A 16,524-nucleotide genomic window follows, 5' to 3' on the forward strand; every position below is an offset into this window, starting at 1 on the left:
ATTCGTAGGAACAAGAGCGAGATTGCGATATACAAATTCGAGAATCGTAGCGGGGTTAAGATGAATTTGCTTGAATTTGTAAGTGGAAATTTTGCATTTGCAATTTTCTTATCTCGTATCTTAGTGCCGCTGTTCTCGCTTTGTATTCACGTTTTTATCTCTTCGAGTGTTTTCCCTTTTCCAAATTAATTGATTCATAGAAAACGTTGGAATACGCGAGAGGTAATAAAATTAAAATAACTATGAAATCCAAATACTTAAAAATCAACGTTAATATATATATAAAAATACGCTGTCGGCCAGAAGATACTGCCCTCAAGTTCCGCGGAAAGGAACTACGAAGATGTATTGAACGGTCGGAGACGCGAAGATTTATTTCGAGCGTCCGACAATAATAAGTTGGAGGCGCGTCACGTGTGGCAAACACGCGCCATTACAGCCATTTAATTATAAGTTTATGCCCGGTTTATTGTTCCGCCGTGGAAAATGGAGACGCCGCCGACGTCGGGGTTCTCAGGACAGCGACGTTGTTCGCCATCGGGCGACGAAACGGGCCAGGCAAAGACGTCTGGAGACGCGCACAACCGCGTTTGCACGTACGTTTTACGAGAAACAATAAGCTGGCTCCGGCTTAATGACGTCATCAAACGGTATTATGTCTCGCGGGCCGCGGAGTGGACGGTTTCCGGGCTTGGATGGATGCATTCTGGACGCGAAACGCGTTATGCACGGCCATTTAGGAGAAGGGCTTCTGCGTTTAAGCGACGACAACGCGCCAACGAAAGCTAGTTTCGCCACCAGTTCCGGAACCTGGTTCAACGTTCTTGCGTTTTAGTAATGGCAGTATTGTGATTTACGTAGACTTATTATGGTTGTAATATGATGCTCCTTTCGTTTTGTTTGAAATAAAGTTTGCTGTTTTTTTTTTTTTTTTTAACCTTTGATAATTAAAACTGGTGCGTTGGAGAGTACGAGATGGAGACTTGTAATTTAAATATAATCATTGTGAATGAAATTTCTTGTTTCGTTTTAAGTAGAGTTTCGCATTTTTTGGAATTTGAGATATTTACAGCGGACGTTGAAACGGAGTATTGTAATTTATGTGTAATTATAGTAATTTACAAATTAGATTACTCTTCTGGGACATTTATCATCTCGCTGAAAGGATATTTTCTAAAGCTAAAGTTCATCTTATATTAAGCCTTCTTTAGAAATATTAACCGTCACATCAAAGTTGTGAGAATGCAATTTTTATTCTCCTGATAAAGTCACGAGACACAAAATCTTTCCTACTCTCATTAACAAACTTGCACAAAGTATGTTCCCTCGTGAACGTCCAACAGGAATTATCTTCTAGTTACATCTTATTTTGCAATTTGGTGAAACTTTACTTAAATTATCGAACGAAGACGAACTCGAAGAGAGCAAAAATTTTTCATTGAATAGCCGGCCGAGCTCGCAATCATCGCCTTACTCGATTCTCCGATAGACCATAAATTCATTTCGTTGGAATTTTCCGTTCTCGGAAAACGGTCGAAATGCTTGATTAAATTTTTTTATTCCCAGACGAAGACACTGTCCGTCGAAGGTATTGCGAGTTTCGGACGCGTCAACCGGTTATCGATCCAGCCATAAGATATTCAATTTCCAGAGATGTGGCCATCGGATTTTCTCAGACGAACATTGACCAAACCGCTTTTGCACCGATCAATAGTTTCCATGATGCACTTTCTGATTTTTCCTTAAATCCTTTTAAATAATTTAAATAATTAACGTGGATGATAAATAAATTTCTAAATATACCAAACATAGTAACGATGTATAAAGTAACGAAAAGTTTAAAAAAAAATATTAAGTACTTTAGTGCATCATTTTCGGTATGTCAAATATCGTAACGATGTACGTCGTAATACGATTTATCGAGAAAATAATCGAAGCAAAGGAGCTAAGGGAAATCGGACAATCAGTGGTCAGACACGCTTCGGTAGAAGTTATATTTCCTATTTGAAATTGCGTCGTAAAACAATTGCTTAGAGCGATATGAACTTGTAAAATATTTAGCTTTACAACGTTTTAGACATTAATTTGCAAGTATTTTAAAATGATATAAAAAACCAATCAAAGTAATAATAGTAACAATTTAATGAATATCGTATCAGCCTGATTCCAAAGCAATTCTTTTCCTCGGAAAACCCATCGAAACGAAGACAAAGAAGCGCGATCAAAAGCTCGCCAATAAACAGCGCACAGTAATTACAATTAATTGCAATTAGTTTTACAGCTCGGCCAGCCACAGTCACCGGAGGCCACTAAATCACACGGTAACAACGGCCGAAATTAATTATGTACAAGCATCGAGTCGTATCGCGTAAACTCGCGACAAGCATTCGATTCCAGGCACTCGATTATCCGACACGACAGTGGTTCTTTCGTTCGTAAAAATCAAGTTAGAAACATTAAACTTTCCTTGGGAAAGTGAGATAAAAGCTATCGTACATTGCCTGTATGATAACGATCCTATGATTCAACGACATTAGTCAAATATAAAAAAAAGCTACCGTCGAGAAAAAGAAGGCGTGGAAATTGTAACTGAGCGAATTCTTATTCATTTTGTTCGAGAAGGAAAATAAAAAATTTAATTTGCTCATGTTCCGTAACAAAAAGATAAAACAGGCGTTGACCTTGTGATCCAGGCATACTTTCAGAAATTCTAAAGGCTTCAAGAGGAATTTAATTAAACTGAAAATTAATTTACTCTTACGTAAAACTAAACCAAGGATTTTTTTTATTCTACCATCTTTTCACTACAGAATAATTATCTTCGCCAAGCTTACCTAAATTAAGCATTAAAAAACAAAAGATACTTAAATTCTTTCATGCCGAGTATTTGAAAATAATGGGATTGTTTATCCGAAGAAAAATCCTTTTGCTGTAATGGAAAGTTGCCTAAATTACAACGAATGGAAAATTAGCGATCGCGTAAAAATAGTGACATACAGAGAGAGAGAGGGGGGGGAGAGAAAGAGCGAGCGAGAGAGAGAGAGAAACGAACTTGGACGTGGATGTGCATCAGAGGCGAAAGTGTAAGCGGCTTAAAGGCGCAGCAGCCGGCTTGAAAACCGAACGCTCCGGCGCGGCGTCCCGTAATCCTCCTCTAACTAGGTCCACGCGCTGTTGCCATGAGAAGGAACGTGTAATCGGTTCGTTTGAATTATTAAAAGAGACCGGCCGCCCTTATACGCGGCCCGTTCGCCAGAATTCACCCCCGTTCGCTGTTTTTCCTCGCTTTTCCCAGCCTTTATTTTTACCTGTTCCTCTCATCGAGAGCGTCACGCTCCAACAACTCGTGTACGCGCGCGAATACCCGCTCGATTACCTCTAAACTGTTCGCCACCGTATATTGAAAGTGATCGTTCGGTCTAATATCGTGGCCGTATCACGAAACTTCAGACAGGAAAGGAATCGATAGTTTTTAGTCGGTTGTACGTAATTCCAAATAAGCCGAAGAATGTTTAAGGTAGCTTCAGGATCAATCAAAGTTTTATGATCGATGGCATAAAGATAGTCTAAAAGTCATATCGGGATATGCAAAGTCGTTCGAGGATAATTGGAGAACCGTATGGTAGTATTCGAACTGGCGTTAGAAGGTCTTGCAAACTCATATCCATGATTCTGACAAGAACGATATAGTTAGCTGCATCGAACGCCAAGTTTTCTGAAGATTCTTCGAAAGTTACTTCAAGACTACCATAACTTATGAAACAATCCGATAGTTAACCAACTATCTACACGTATGCAAGTTTCGTCAAGATACAAAACCGTCTTATTATTAGATTGTCTTGAATATTTCCTCACTATCATCGACACACACCGATATCCATAAACATTTAGACAGAAACGTTCTTCGATTTCGAAAATATCCAACAAAGATAACCAACAAAATCTCTCGTCTCGCGATATTTATACAAACTTAAAGTGATCTTAACGTAAAACTTACAATTAAACAAAAGATCCTCCAAATAGGAATCCACAGATTCAAACAAAAGCAGCGATCCACCTTCCTCGGACACGAGGAAAATACGAGGAGCACGATAATCTCTCTCTTTCTCTCTCTCTCTCTCTCTCTCTGTTCTATCTGGAACAGCCAGCAGCCACGTCAGAAATTCTCGTCGTTCCCATGCTATCAACCTCATCATTCTTTGACATCCTTTCTCGACGGAGCAGCTCGATGCAACATTTTTGCCGCGGGCCGAGAGTCCGGGAAGCACGGGTCGGCCCTCCAATCGATACGACCGTGTGACACCGGCATTATGAAATTCCTGTCCCGCCTGTTAGGCGTACCAGAGCCTGATGAATAAATACTTCGCGCGGAATTCTCGTGTCGAAGTCAGCGGGTGTGCTTCGTGAAGACCAAGTCGAGACTACCTGGTTGTGCGTTCAAAGGGCTCAGGTTAGAGTCTAGGTCCTAGACGAAGGTAGGAGACGCGACGCGTGGTTATCATTAACGTTTTCATCATCGATTATTAATTCGCGATGCTTGCCTCCGACTGGCGAACACCCAGAGAATAGCGAAGATCGTTCGAATGGTTTGATAGAATATTCGACGTCGAATCCACGTGGTTTCGCTTTGTGCTTCGTATCTTCAGATTTAGCCTCTTTGAGAATTTATTAAGTCGTTTAAGCTTCCACGTATTCTCGTTGGAAGTTTCACATACAAAGTATCATGAATTCAATCGTCAATTTATTTCACAGACTAATCTCTGCATTCCTATTTCGCGATTTAGAATTCTAGTAAGAATTTCCGTCTCGGAATTTATCTCAAACATTATCTTCGATATATTCTAACGTCTAGTATTCGAGGATAGAAAGGTTAATGAAGATGTTAATAAACGTTGATGAATTAACATTTCCAGCTAGTAACATATGTCGTAAACGCTTCCGACCTGGAGAAATAAAATTATAATACCAGACACCGACATTATCGAAAATCTAAAAAATAATATTCAACGATTCTACATAGAAAATAACAGATAGGTCACAAACTTTATCGTACAAAAATATTAACAAATATCCCATATTAATCCTTCCGTTTCTACGTCTAATATAACACACGTACACGTATTTATTGTAGTATGTACTGCTGTTGACCTCAAAGGCATTTCGAAAATAGACTCTATGCACTCTAGTCGACCATAAAATTGTTTAAATGAGATCGTTAAATATTCAATGAACTATACATGCGTTCAGTTACTACTTTACCGACACAGGCTACGCATATATGCATCTCCTTTTTTCTTTTTTGTATATCGTTCAGATGCGAAGTACCAGCAATTTGCATATTTAGTCATACTTCGTAACAGCCGTTTAGGAAATATAGCTGTCGCGGAAAAACGAAAGGAAAAAGGGAAAAGGAAAAGAATTAATTTTGAGACGAACTGTATCGAGCAACATGCGAACGCCGTCGCCGCGGTTGCAGCGAGTGCATTGGCCGGCCATGAGTTAGATCGGTTTAACAGCCGCCTGTAAACAGCCTCGTAACTTCTCCGCCCCTTCTCTCCTATCTGCATCAACCCCTTCCCGACTATTCTATCGCACATTCATCTCCTCGTCCCTGTTGCATATTCCTTTCTCCATCTATTGCCTCCTTTCTATCACTGTGCTTCTGTTTCCCATTTCGTCTCCATTCGATCTGCCGTTCTGACCAGGAACGTTACCGGCAAGCAAAATAATTTAAAGACGAGGAAGTGGAACGGTTGTTAAGCGAAAACTCCGTTGCAACTGAATGAAAACTTGTTTTACAACTCGTATGACCCAGAAAACAAATTTCACTTTGGTATTTATAAAGTGGAATCGATTGAAAAACAAAGTCGTTGGATAATGAGAAAATTTATTTTAATAAAGGCAATTAATTTCCACGCTTCACAGTTTAGAACGTTGTTACATTCCAGGTGATACAGTCAGGAACGAAAGTAAGAGGACAGATAGTGGTGGAAGAATCTTTACACGACGATCTAATTATTTCGAATTATTCGTTAAATAATACATGAACTACGAGAACGTGTAATAAATAAAACTTCGATACCCATATAACGTGTTAATTCGACGAAACTTCGTCGATTCCATGTTTCCTCTGCCTGTCCACTCACTTTTATCCCCAACTGTACACGTTTTCTTCCACGTTTTTCTTACAAATCAATTGCAAGTCACCTACACATATCCACGTTGCACTCGCGAAGAAAGAAAATCCAAGAAAACGTATTCCCAATGAACAATCAATGTCGAACACTTTGCTCGCTACGTATCGCACACAATACAATCTGTACAACGACGAAAGTCGATTAGAATTTCAACGATGGCACGCGCAATAGGAACGCGAAAACACGGGCATTTGTTCGGTTGTTATGTTCCGTACGCTCTCGAACGTAGATAATTCGATCGGATAAAAGAAATCGCCGGAGCAAGACAAACAAGCAATGTGTCGTATGGTCTGGTCTGGTCTGGCCGAGGCACTCTGGTTCGTTCACCCTTGTAAGTGACATTATCCGCCTGTGTTACCGTAACGCTTCAGCTTTTATGTACTAATTATCGGCTTCTACGTTTTCTCGTAGTCGGCTGGCATAAGTCGTTCGGCGGCATTCCAGGCCGCGCTACTTCCGTGGGAACGCTCTTTGTTCGTTAACTTCGACGTTTTCCCGGGGACTGTAAGTCTTCGTTCGACGAAACGACATTCATACATCGCGCCTCAAGATTCTCGGCGTTTAACAGTATCGCGATTGTACCGTTGATTCCAAGATACGAGAGCCAAATGTATCGTCCATATCGCGTTTGTTTATTACATTTGTTGCGAGTAGTAAGGAAAATAAAAGGAAATTAGTAATACAACTGTTTCATGTCTTAGCTGCTTTAAACTTCTTACCAAATCTTGCCAAATGATTACGCGTTCGTATACGATAATTAAAACGTTCAACTTTTACTTTGCTAATCGTAGTTAGATTCCGCTACTGTATGAGAGATCGATTGGAAACAGCAAAATTTGATATAATATAATATGTGGTATTCTATATCGAATATAATATATCGTAATTACTCGAGTTTGTTAAAGAAGCAATTACTGCGTGTGTAATAAGGAGGGCATTTAATTCTATCTACTGTGATACTGAACTTCCTGTCACTGTACAGGCTGTCTCCGAAATCATGGTACAAGCGATCGGGTAGTGATTCTACGTGCAAAAGTAAGTCGAGAAACGCGACAACATTTTTATATTTTTGTTTTCGATGCTTCGTTCTCCAGACAAATGGAAAATGAAGTTTCGAATTATCTTCTGTGTTCTGTGTTTTGTATTATGTATAATGTATTATTAAATATAGCCCGTGTCACGAATCGTTTCCTGTTATCGCCGTTATCTTATATCTTCGCGGTATCAGTTGTTACTTTCCCTTATTTCGTATTTAATTTGAGTGATTCCACGAATAAAGATAAGATTAGTATTATTTTTTTTTAATCATTTTATTAATCAGGAAGCAAACTAACAGCTCGAGCTTGTTACCATTTCAAAAAATAAAGTCCCACGCTTATAATAATTAGAACGTCTAATTTTCAAGCGTCCTGCCTCAACTACAGTCCAACTCTCCAGCCACATAGAGCGTCAATTAAAAGCTCAAATTCGTCTCGATTCAACAAAACATTCTCAAAAAACAATATATTCGTCCCGCTTTAAATTCTCAAATCAATTTACCCTATCGAATTTAGGATATCGGTGGGTTCCCTGGCGACGATTGGTCCCACGAGTGTAACACGGTATATTTCACTGGAATCTCCGATTTTCCTTTGACCTGCGCTCCGTTTCCCGCGTCGCGTAATCGAATCCATCAGCGAGCTTTCCGAGACAGTGTGGCGGTCACGCGAGTGCGTGTTGTAGCGTTATCGCGAGGAAGTTGGGCGCGTGCGAGCGTGCGCCCCGACCAATAAATCGTCGCCTGATATTTTCGTGCCATTTTTCGCGATTTATAATTTCGATTTAACACGTCCCCGCGGTGAGATAAAGCATCACGCGAGTCTATGCCGGTGGTGTATTGCTTCTGGTATCGGGCTCGAGAAAAGGGAAAATTATTCTGTGCGATTACGCGGCGCAGGATGGCCGGGAAAACGGTTTAATAATTCATGAAGGCACGCGGTGATTTTTCATGGAATCTTGATCCCCGCGTTTCTTCCTTCTTCCTGCGTTTCCGCGACGCTCCTCAGTTTATTCCGATCGTTTCCTTGTTTCTTTCCTTAAAGAACCGAATTACCGCCGTATTTTTTACGCCTCGAGAAGCTTCTTCCTCGTTGAATTAATAGCAAGATGATGTAAGACGTTTGTTAGATTTAATTGTTTAGTAAGATACGATCTTGTTTGACAAGTAGAACAGAAAGATGAAACGAAACATTTCAAGCTAAGTGGATGATATTATTCGGTGTAATATTATTATATAATATTGTAATATTATTCGATAATATTCGATTAAACGAGACTGCACTGTGCAATGTAATGGCTGTAACGAATGACATGACTCGACACTGATAAACTGTTGCTTCCCTTACCACGCTATTCCCATTGGGCCTGCAAATCAATAAGACTTCCAACAATTTCTTTATCATAAAAAAAGACATAATATATTTGTTTTTCTCCAGCGTTGACTATCGTAGCAACATCACAAAGGTGCCCGGCAAAACTTCGCTCTCGTTGATGCAATTTATATCGACCAGCAACATTTACCAACCCTTTATCATTTCTTCGCTTCATCTTTTCTATCATATCATTCGATACCATATCAATTCACCCTTCGTTCACACTCGACCCGCCTAATCTTCCCCCAAAAACCAGCCACAACCGAGACTTTCTTATCCAAACATCGTCGAGCATTCCTTAGTTCCATTCATCCCTCTCGGAAGATGAAGATGGAATCCGCGTCAAGGACGTTCACGAAGTGGAAGGGAAAATCGATTAATAAGCCGTAGAAGCGACTGGTCGTGATAATTATTGGCGATCAAAGGGCGGCAATCAATCGGGCTCGCTTAAAATCCCAGTCCAGCCTCGCCATCCCCTTCGAACAGCGGCCGCGCCACCCGAAATTAACATCCCCTGATTAATTGGACGTTCCGTAGAGTGGCTTGCCGGAGCTACGGCTTAGCAATTTATTACGACGGATACTCGAGTCGCTGAGGCCAACTTGTACGAACTTACGCCTCGCTTAAACTTGCCCATTCGTAAAGCGAGCTCGCAAAACGGGTTGTAAAGGGGGTTGCAGGCGAAAGCGGTGGGAAGAGGCGAAAGGACGTAGAAGAGAGGCGCGGCGCTTTCGCGCGGTTCCGGTCACGAATAGAGGTTCCTCCTCTTCGTGGCTCCGTACACGACCAGCTACACGAATCGGCCGGAGAATTTCGTTTTATCTTAATTAAACGGCGTTCACTCGGTCAAGACGGCCGAGACGCCACTGACTACCATTGCCTGAGCTGACTTGCAACCTTTTGGCAAACGCTCGCCTCTGCGTTTCGAAAGTGACGGAGCGTGCGACGAATTTGGATTTGGTAGTGGGAAAAGTTTCGGAGAAAGATGTCGATTTAAGGCTAAGGAGTTACTAGAGTGCGGGATGTTGGGAATTTTTGGAAGATTTTTTGGTGTACGAAAGGTATTTCATCTTGGAATTCTGTTATCTTAGAAGATTCTTTGATGAGAAAGTTAGCGCGCTATTGATAACGGTGGACTTAAACTGATAATAAAGTTGGCAGGAAATTCAGTAAAGATACAAATAGAAAAACGAGCCGAAATTTTTGTGGGAAGTTTCTTTAACTTGTAACAATAAAAACTTAAACCATAGGAAATTAGCGGACGTCGTAGTTCGTTAAGAGAATCTAAGCTTCTAACACCTCGCCGCTTCGAAATCTCATTAACGAAGCTACATCACGCTAAATCTCATTACCCAGATACCAACTTCTCGCACACATAATTTATTCATTCGTTTTTGATCGTATGTGTATATAAATCCGTTTAAATGTGACAGAAGTCACGAGTGTAATTGCACGGATAGAAATATTTAGGTTAAGTATGACCGACCACTGAAACTTTCACAGTTCGAGTGAAGCAAAATTCTTAGCCGAGAATTAAGAGTCAAGAGTCGAGGATGAAGAATCAAAGATCGGAGAATCGAGGATCTTGAATGGATCTATTACCGAGGATAGTCGAGAATTAAAAATCGCCGACTAAGTACCAAGAGTCTACGATCGAGAATCGACGTTTAAGAGTCGAGAACCAAGCAAAACCAAGAATCGCTAATTGAAAAATCGAACGTTCAAGCTTGAAAATCAAAAGTCGTCGATGAAGAATCGTGTCAAGGATCAAGAACGAAGAAGATGACGATCGAGAATCGACGATTCACAGCCTACAACTGGAATCTAGAGACGCACAGTTCAAAGTGCGTAACGTAACACGGGAAATCTCGAATCAAGTCTCCGGTAGCTTAGAGACCAGATTCTCGAAAATCTGGAATGCAGAGTGAGTAGCGATATCTGAGTGCAGACGTTGAGCGTTTAAGGGGTGTATTTAAACTCGCGACGGTGCACGGGTGAGCGCGCCGCGACGCCACGACGGAGCCGTGTGCAGCTGCCGCCTGCAGTAGAAGTGTACACGGGTTGCGTGGGTGTTCACCGACACGTGTACATACACACGGCCGGCGTAACGCTCTGGTTTCGCTTAATTAAACTGTGTCTAGCTGGTCCAAAGGGGCGACGTGTCGCGCGGTCGACAAAGGAGGCTGGCTGGCCCGGCCAGCGCGCAACGTATGTACCAGCACGTGCCTTCATTAGGATCTCCAGACCTCCACACATCCTGCGTAATCCAAAATAAAGGGCCAACCATCCACTTCCTTCTGCCGCTCTCCTGGAACCTCCTCCTTCCTCCAGTTTCTTCAAAAATATCTACTTTTCTTCGAGAACTTCGTATCGATCGAATCGTGTGATTTTAACGAATCGAGGTTTTTCGACGACGAGGATCTTGAAGAGTTTTATTCGAATGTCCTTCTAAGGAGAAGATACGCTATTTTGATGGAAATGAAAGAGATGGAACGATTTGTGCAGGGAATATTAATAATGATAATAATAAATAATGACATAAGCAATGTTGAGAAGAAAATTAATAAGAACGGGAATTTGTATCGACGGAATGTGTAGTTTGAGGAATGGAGATTTTTAAGGAAGATATCGAAGTTTTCTTAGAGATTACCGATCCTGTCGAAGAATTTTACTTGAGCGTATTTCTAGAGACTTGTATTTTTAGAGTAATGCGATCTATGTACGTAATACTATAGAAAGAGAAATTTGGTGTTAATTATAATCGTTTGATCACCTTTATAATTTTGCTTTCAACACGCGATGCTGACTTTTGCATTTTTTAATGTTCGGTTTATAAAAACGTGTCGCGTAAATATAACTTGAAGTATAAGTTCGAATTATTTTTTAACGAAGTATCCTGAACTCTGTACAGTGTAACTCAACGTAATTCCATTCGGAAGTAAAAGGAAGCGTTCGATTTTGTGAAAATAAATTCGACGACTGGAGAACTAAAAATCTTCATACACTAACTTTCTCTATGTTAGTTTGGAAGCTTTCAGATAATGCTTAATACCATTCTTTTCATTTTTCCTGTTTTTCTCCTTTTTTAAAAAATTATATTTGAAGGATTATTACGAAAATTTTGCTCGAAAATATTTTTCTCGTTACACGGCGTTTACCATTTGTCGTTTCTCGTTGCCGATAAAAACGGAGAAACTCTTTAAAGACGTCATTGCTCGATATTGTACGGTTATGAAGATGTCCTCGATGCTTATGGGTCGATTCATCTATAATCCACGCTTGAAAAATTTTCGTCGGAAACCCCAGCGCTATAAATTTGTCACTCTTGTTGCGCTGTTTTCCTCGTACATCATTCTTGTTTCGTTAGCTGGAATCTCGCGTGGTGTTTGCGGAATTCTGGAAAAATATCGCGGATACTTATCGCATCTTCCTCTACGAGGCTTATTTATGTATCTCAAGGGTGGAGCAATTTGTAAATTTAAAAGTGTCCAACTTTTGATATATTTTCTGCGAGGCGAAATAACAATTTGCGAGATAAATTTCTCTAGAATTAAGTGGAAGAAACGTAGACCAGAACTACGGAGGTGGAAACCAAAGGAAAAGTCAACAAGTTTGTAATTCTTCATCGGACGTCTTCCATTATTGGAACGTCTCTTTATTTATCTATATATTTGTCGTTTCATCGATAAATTGCGATTTTTATATTCGATCTGCAACCTGATTAAAGCTAACTCTTTGTACTCCACCGAGGGAATAATCCGTCATCTATATTTTCCATAAATCTGATTCTCCAAAGAGTGAGTACTCTTAGTTAACTCGTTAGTAGAATTTCTTATTAATTCCTCCATACTTTTCACACTTTTCTACGAAGAATCAAATTTAATTAACTCTTCAAAAAATTCCGCGAAATCGTATGAAACAATCTTTCAAATTACCGAACATTATATTTCTGTAATTTGTTGCCGAGGAATTGTTAAAGAATGCGTTCCCTCGAAATAGACACGATCGTTTCCGAGACGACAGTATCTGGTTGTTGGTCTCGGTGGTCGCGTTAGAAACATAAAAATTTTATAGTTGCACGTGCACGTGTCCACCGGTTCGCACCTGCGTCGAGTTCTTTCGAGACACGAAAGGCTCTGGCCTGTTTCGGATTCCTCGCGAGTTCCCCTGCGCTCGACCGTCCGCTTTTATTTTTCGCCTTTTGTCGACGATGATAAGATACGTGCAGCTGCTTTCCGTTCCGTGCCTTGGCAACGGAAGATACAAGCATTCTCTTCCTTTGACGTACATGCCATACTCTCGAAAATCATTTTTTCCCTCGTCGCAGGCAACAGGTGATTGCATCGAAAATTTCAAAATGTCTCGCGCAAAGCACACGATATATTCGTAAGAAATTTGTACAGTAAACGTTTCGATATTTCTGCGATTGCTCCTCCTTTGTTCAACGGATATCTTCCTAAATATCTTTCGCATTCCTTAGATTTGTACGAACGTGTTCGTGTTCTCTGTCCATCCTTTGACGTCAATGTTCGAACGATGTGTGCTGAATAATAGTGGCTTATCGATCACTGTTACGAACGTATAGGCAAGAACCGAAGCGAACGCTTGTTGTTTCATCGATGACAATCGATAAAATTTTCTGTGTCCATTGGAACAAGATTTATTTACGAACTGTATTACGCTAAAAACCTTTTGCATTCGTTAAACTTATGTCCGTGCTACGTTAGGTAGCGAACGAAAATATTGGAACATTTATCACAGAAAGCCTTCATGACCGTGCTGTATACCAAATTTCGTCCACATGTATTATACAAAAATGCTAATGAAATTTCAGAATGTTTCCTATGACACGCGTAATATATTGATAAAAGATGCCTACGAGTTGTCCAACGTTATCCTATGACTTTCCGTACGTCGTATTAAAGAAAAAAGCTTTCGAAAATTCTAAAAATACTGAAGGGCCGAAAAAGTTGCAACGGAAGATGTCGATAAGATTCGATCGCAGGGATGAAGGTCCGCCAGCACCATAATGGTCGGCAAGAATCGATAGAGACGGACGAGTGGTGCTTAATTACGATTAAGCGAGAAGTGGTCGCGTCCTCTCTTTGTGCCGATATTTGTACGTGCGTCATTGTCCGGATTAGAAGATTAATGCACGGCCGCGACGCGTTCCCTTTGATAAATACATTTACCCTAATTGGAGAATTCGCGGTGACTTGGCTGCTCGATCGGGCGAATTTAATTGCGTTTAGGTGTCGCCCCATCTCCTTCGGCCCGAGTATCTAACAGGGCATGAGGAAAATTAGGGGTGGAACTTAAAAGGTGAATTATTCTTGGATCCAGGATATACATACGTAAAACTGTCCACGTCCACGTCCACGTACAGAAAGTTCAACGGCGTAGCATAATTTATGCCAACGTTTTTATCGATTAAGTGTAGAAGCGAGGACACGAATTCCAAAACAGCATGAGTCTGTAACTTTATAATTTTATATATAGAACATCGGTTTGCCTTCTTTTCAGGTCTCGCACGCTTCGTTATTTAGCAATACTTAAAATATTTACAAATACGAGAAACAAATGTGAAACATCGTAACTTTATACGATTTATTTTTTCACGATCTTCGATACGTTTTTCATTCTTTGGCTTTGCGTCAGAAATATTATATTCGTAGAAAAGTCAGATAATTTACTACGTTAAGCGAATGTGTTTCGTTCCGAGATTGAAAACATTCCAAATACCAAAATTTGGATATTTGGAGATTAAGGGATCGGATAGTCGACGGAAATGTTCGATATAAAAGACGCAAAAATTAAAGCGAAACGATTAGATAAGGATAAAAAATCCCAGTAGGAAATTGCTTCCGATCAATTTTTATAAAATCTTTTATTCTCGTTTCTCTTGTAATTTCATCGATAAATTGTATAAACTCTGAAGAGAGAAAAAAAAAAAAATTAATCTGGTGGTTGTTGACGCGTAGAATCGGTCGAATAATTACGAGCACCGGTTTAAGCCTGTGACAATTTCCTTCGATTAACCAATGACGTAACTCGACGGTTTCTTCGCTTGGAAAACTTGTTAACCGAATATTACGTCTTTCATAAGCTAATGCCGTGGACTTTTAACGGAGTTATTGCGTCTTTTGTCGCGATACTTAGAAAACAACGCCAACCGCTTCGACCAACAAACGTTGCATCGAAATCAGTGCTGCTAAAAAGTCTGTTACGTTCCCTTTTATTTTTTTACTGCTTGGCGGACTCGTTCAACGATAAGCTTGCGCTTCGACTTCGAATATTAGGTGGTGTACCTCTTACGAGGTACTGGAAACCGTGTTTGCCGCTGAAATTGTCAGGTTTATTTCAGCCTTTGGAACACGTGCTTAACAGATGCCAAGGGAGATCGTAAGTTTCGAAGTTTCGTTTGATGTAACACGGAGAAAATAATTCTGAGAAGACGTTCCATTTCTGGAGAACCGTTCGGAAGAAAGATTTGTCGATTTAAGGAAAGAAAATCTCAAAAATATATTTCGTATTTGTCCTCTTGTATCGTTCTTTCTTTCGAACGAATACCATGCGAAAATAATCGTAATTAATTCTATTTAATGACCAATTAGCATTCAAGGTAGGTGATTACTGTTATACCACGCGTTTATCGCTAAACAATTAGCGTATATGTGGAAGCAATTAGAATCACTTTTAGTGGTCGGATCTACCGCAGCAACGTTACGTAAGAACGATAACTATAGTCACATGTAGTCACTAACAAACAGCCATCTGCAGAAAATGACTATATAGTCGTTCGTGACCATTCACCGTCCGAAGAGGTAGACGCTATCAAGTAAAAGTATAATTATGGATCATTCGCTAAAACATATACTTTCTTGCCTTCGATTGCTCGAAAGTTTGTTTAAAAGCGGATAATTCTACTTTAAAAAGTAGATACAGTGTACACTGTTCGTAGGTATTACAGCTCTATAGATGAAAAATGAAATACGTAGACGCGAAAGGTCGTTAAAAGGCATTAAAAACTTTCAACAGATATCGCGTATCCCGTGTATAAGCTTCGTAAGGAATACCGTGCGTTTAAAATTATAATAAAAATTCGTATTGTTGCACGCTTAGATTTTGTAACCGAGCCTTTACGTCTTTGGTTGCAACGCTTCGTCACGACGATTTCTGTGCATTTCAGCATAACGCCCGTAATATAATACGCTACAAATCACGTACTCGTGTAACAAAGAATTATCCCGATAATTCGGATGAACAAATTCGTCGAAAGCAAAGACTCGAATAATTCTAGGAACGAAAAAGATCCCGGGGAGACTAACGACGAAATTAACAAATTCTGTAAATACAGCTGCACGAGTCACTCGAACGATATTAATCACGGGTGGCTAACGTAACGCAGTTCATTTCGTAGAGAAAAGGCAAATGAAACCTCTGTCCGATCAGATCCCCGCGAAACGTTCCGTCTATTCTTCGTTAAATTTCATCGATACCGACGCAACGAGGCGTTTTAAACTCGTACGTCGATTCACAACTCGTTCTCGTCGTTCGTAAAAATATCCGAACAAACAACCTCTCGCGTACAAATATTTGAAACTCCTCTCGATTCCCCATAATTTTCATTAATTCCTATTTTCCGCGATGAAACGCGCCATTCGAAACGCGGTGAACGTAATAATTTAGCAAAGATTCGTCCACGTGAAAATTATTTTAAATATAGACGAGCGTCAAATTTGTATCTCGATTTTTCAGAGAGAAATTATTGTACCGAAGGCAACGAGACCTGGAAAAATATATAAAGATTAAGTAAGAAACGCTTGTGATAAATTTATGAGAAACATACAGCACGCATTTATAAGACGTAAAAGAGAGTTATCCATTTTTTCTTTCATCCTTGAACGCTATGGTGA

General features: G+C 40.1%; 1 protein-coding gene and 1 long non-coding RNA gene across 12 annotated transcripts in view; one reads left to right on the forward strand and one right to left on the reverse strand.

The window, feature by feature from the left end:
• Positions 1-16,524, forward strand: part of LOC110119953 — a 180,116-nt gene that overhangs the window by 120,823 nt on the left and 42,769 nt on the right. The gene's annotated exons all lie outside the window — the stretch shown is intronic.
• LOC100644824 (max dimerization protein 1) overlaps positions 1-16,524 on the reverse strand; it is a 228,020-nt gene that overhangs the window by 111,850 nt on the left and 99,646 nt on the right. The window lies entirely within an intron of this gene.

This window comes from Bombus terrestris, chromosome 15 (genome assembly GCF_910591885.1).
Source record: "Bombus terrestris chromosome 15, iyBomTerr1.2, whole genome shotgun sequence".
Taxonomy (NCBI): Eukaryota; Metazoa; Arthropoda; class Insecta; order Hymenoptera; family Apidae; genus Bombus; species Bombus terrestris.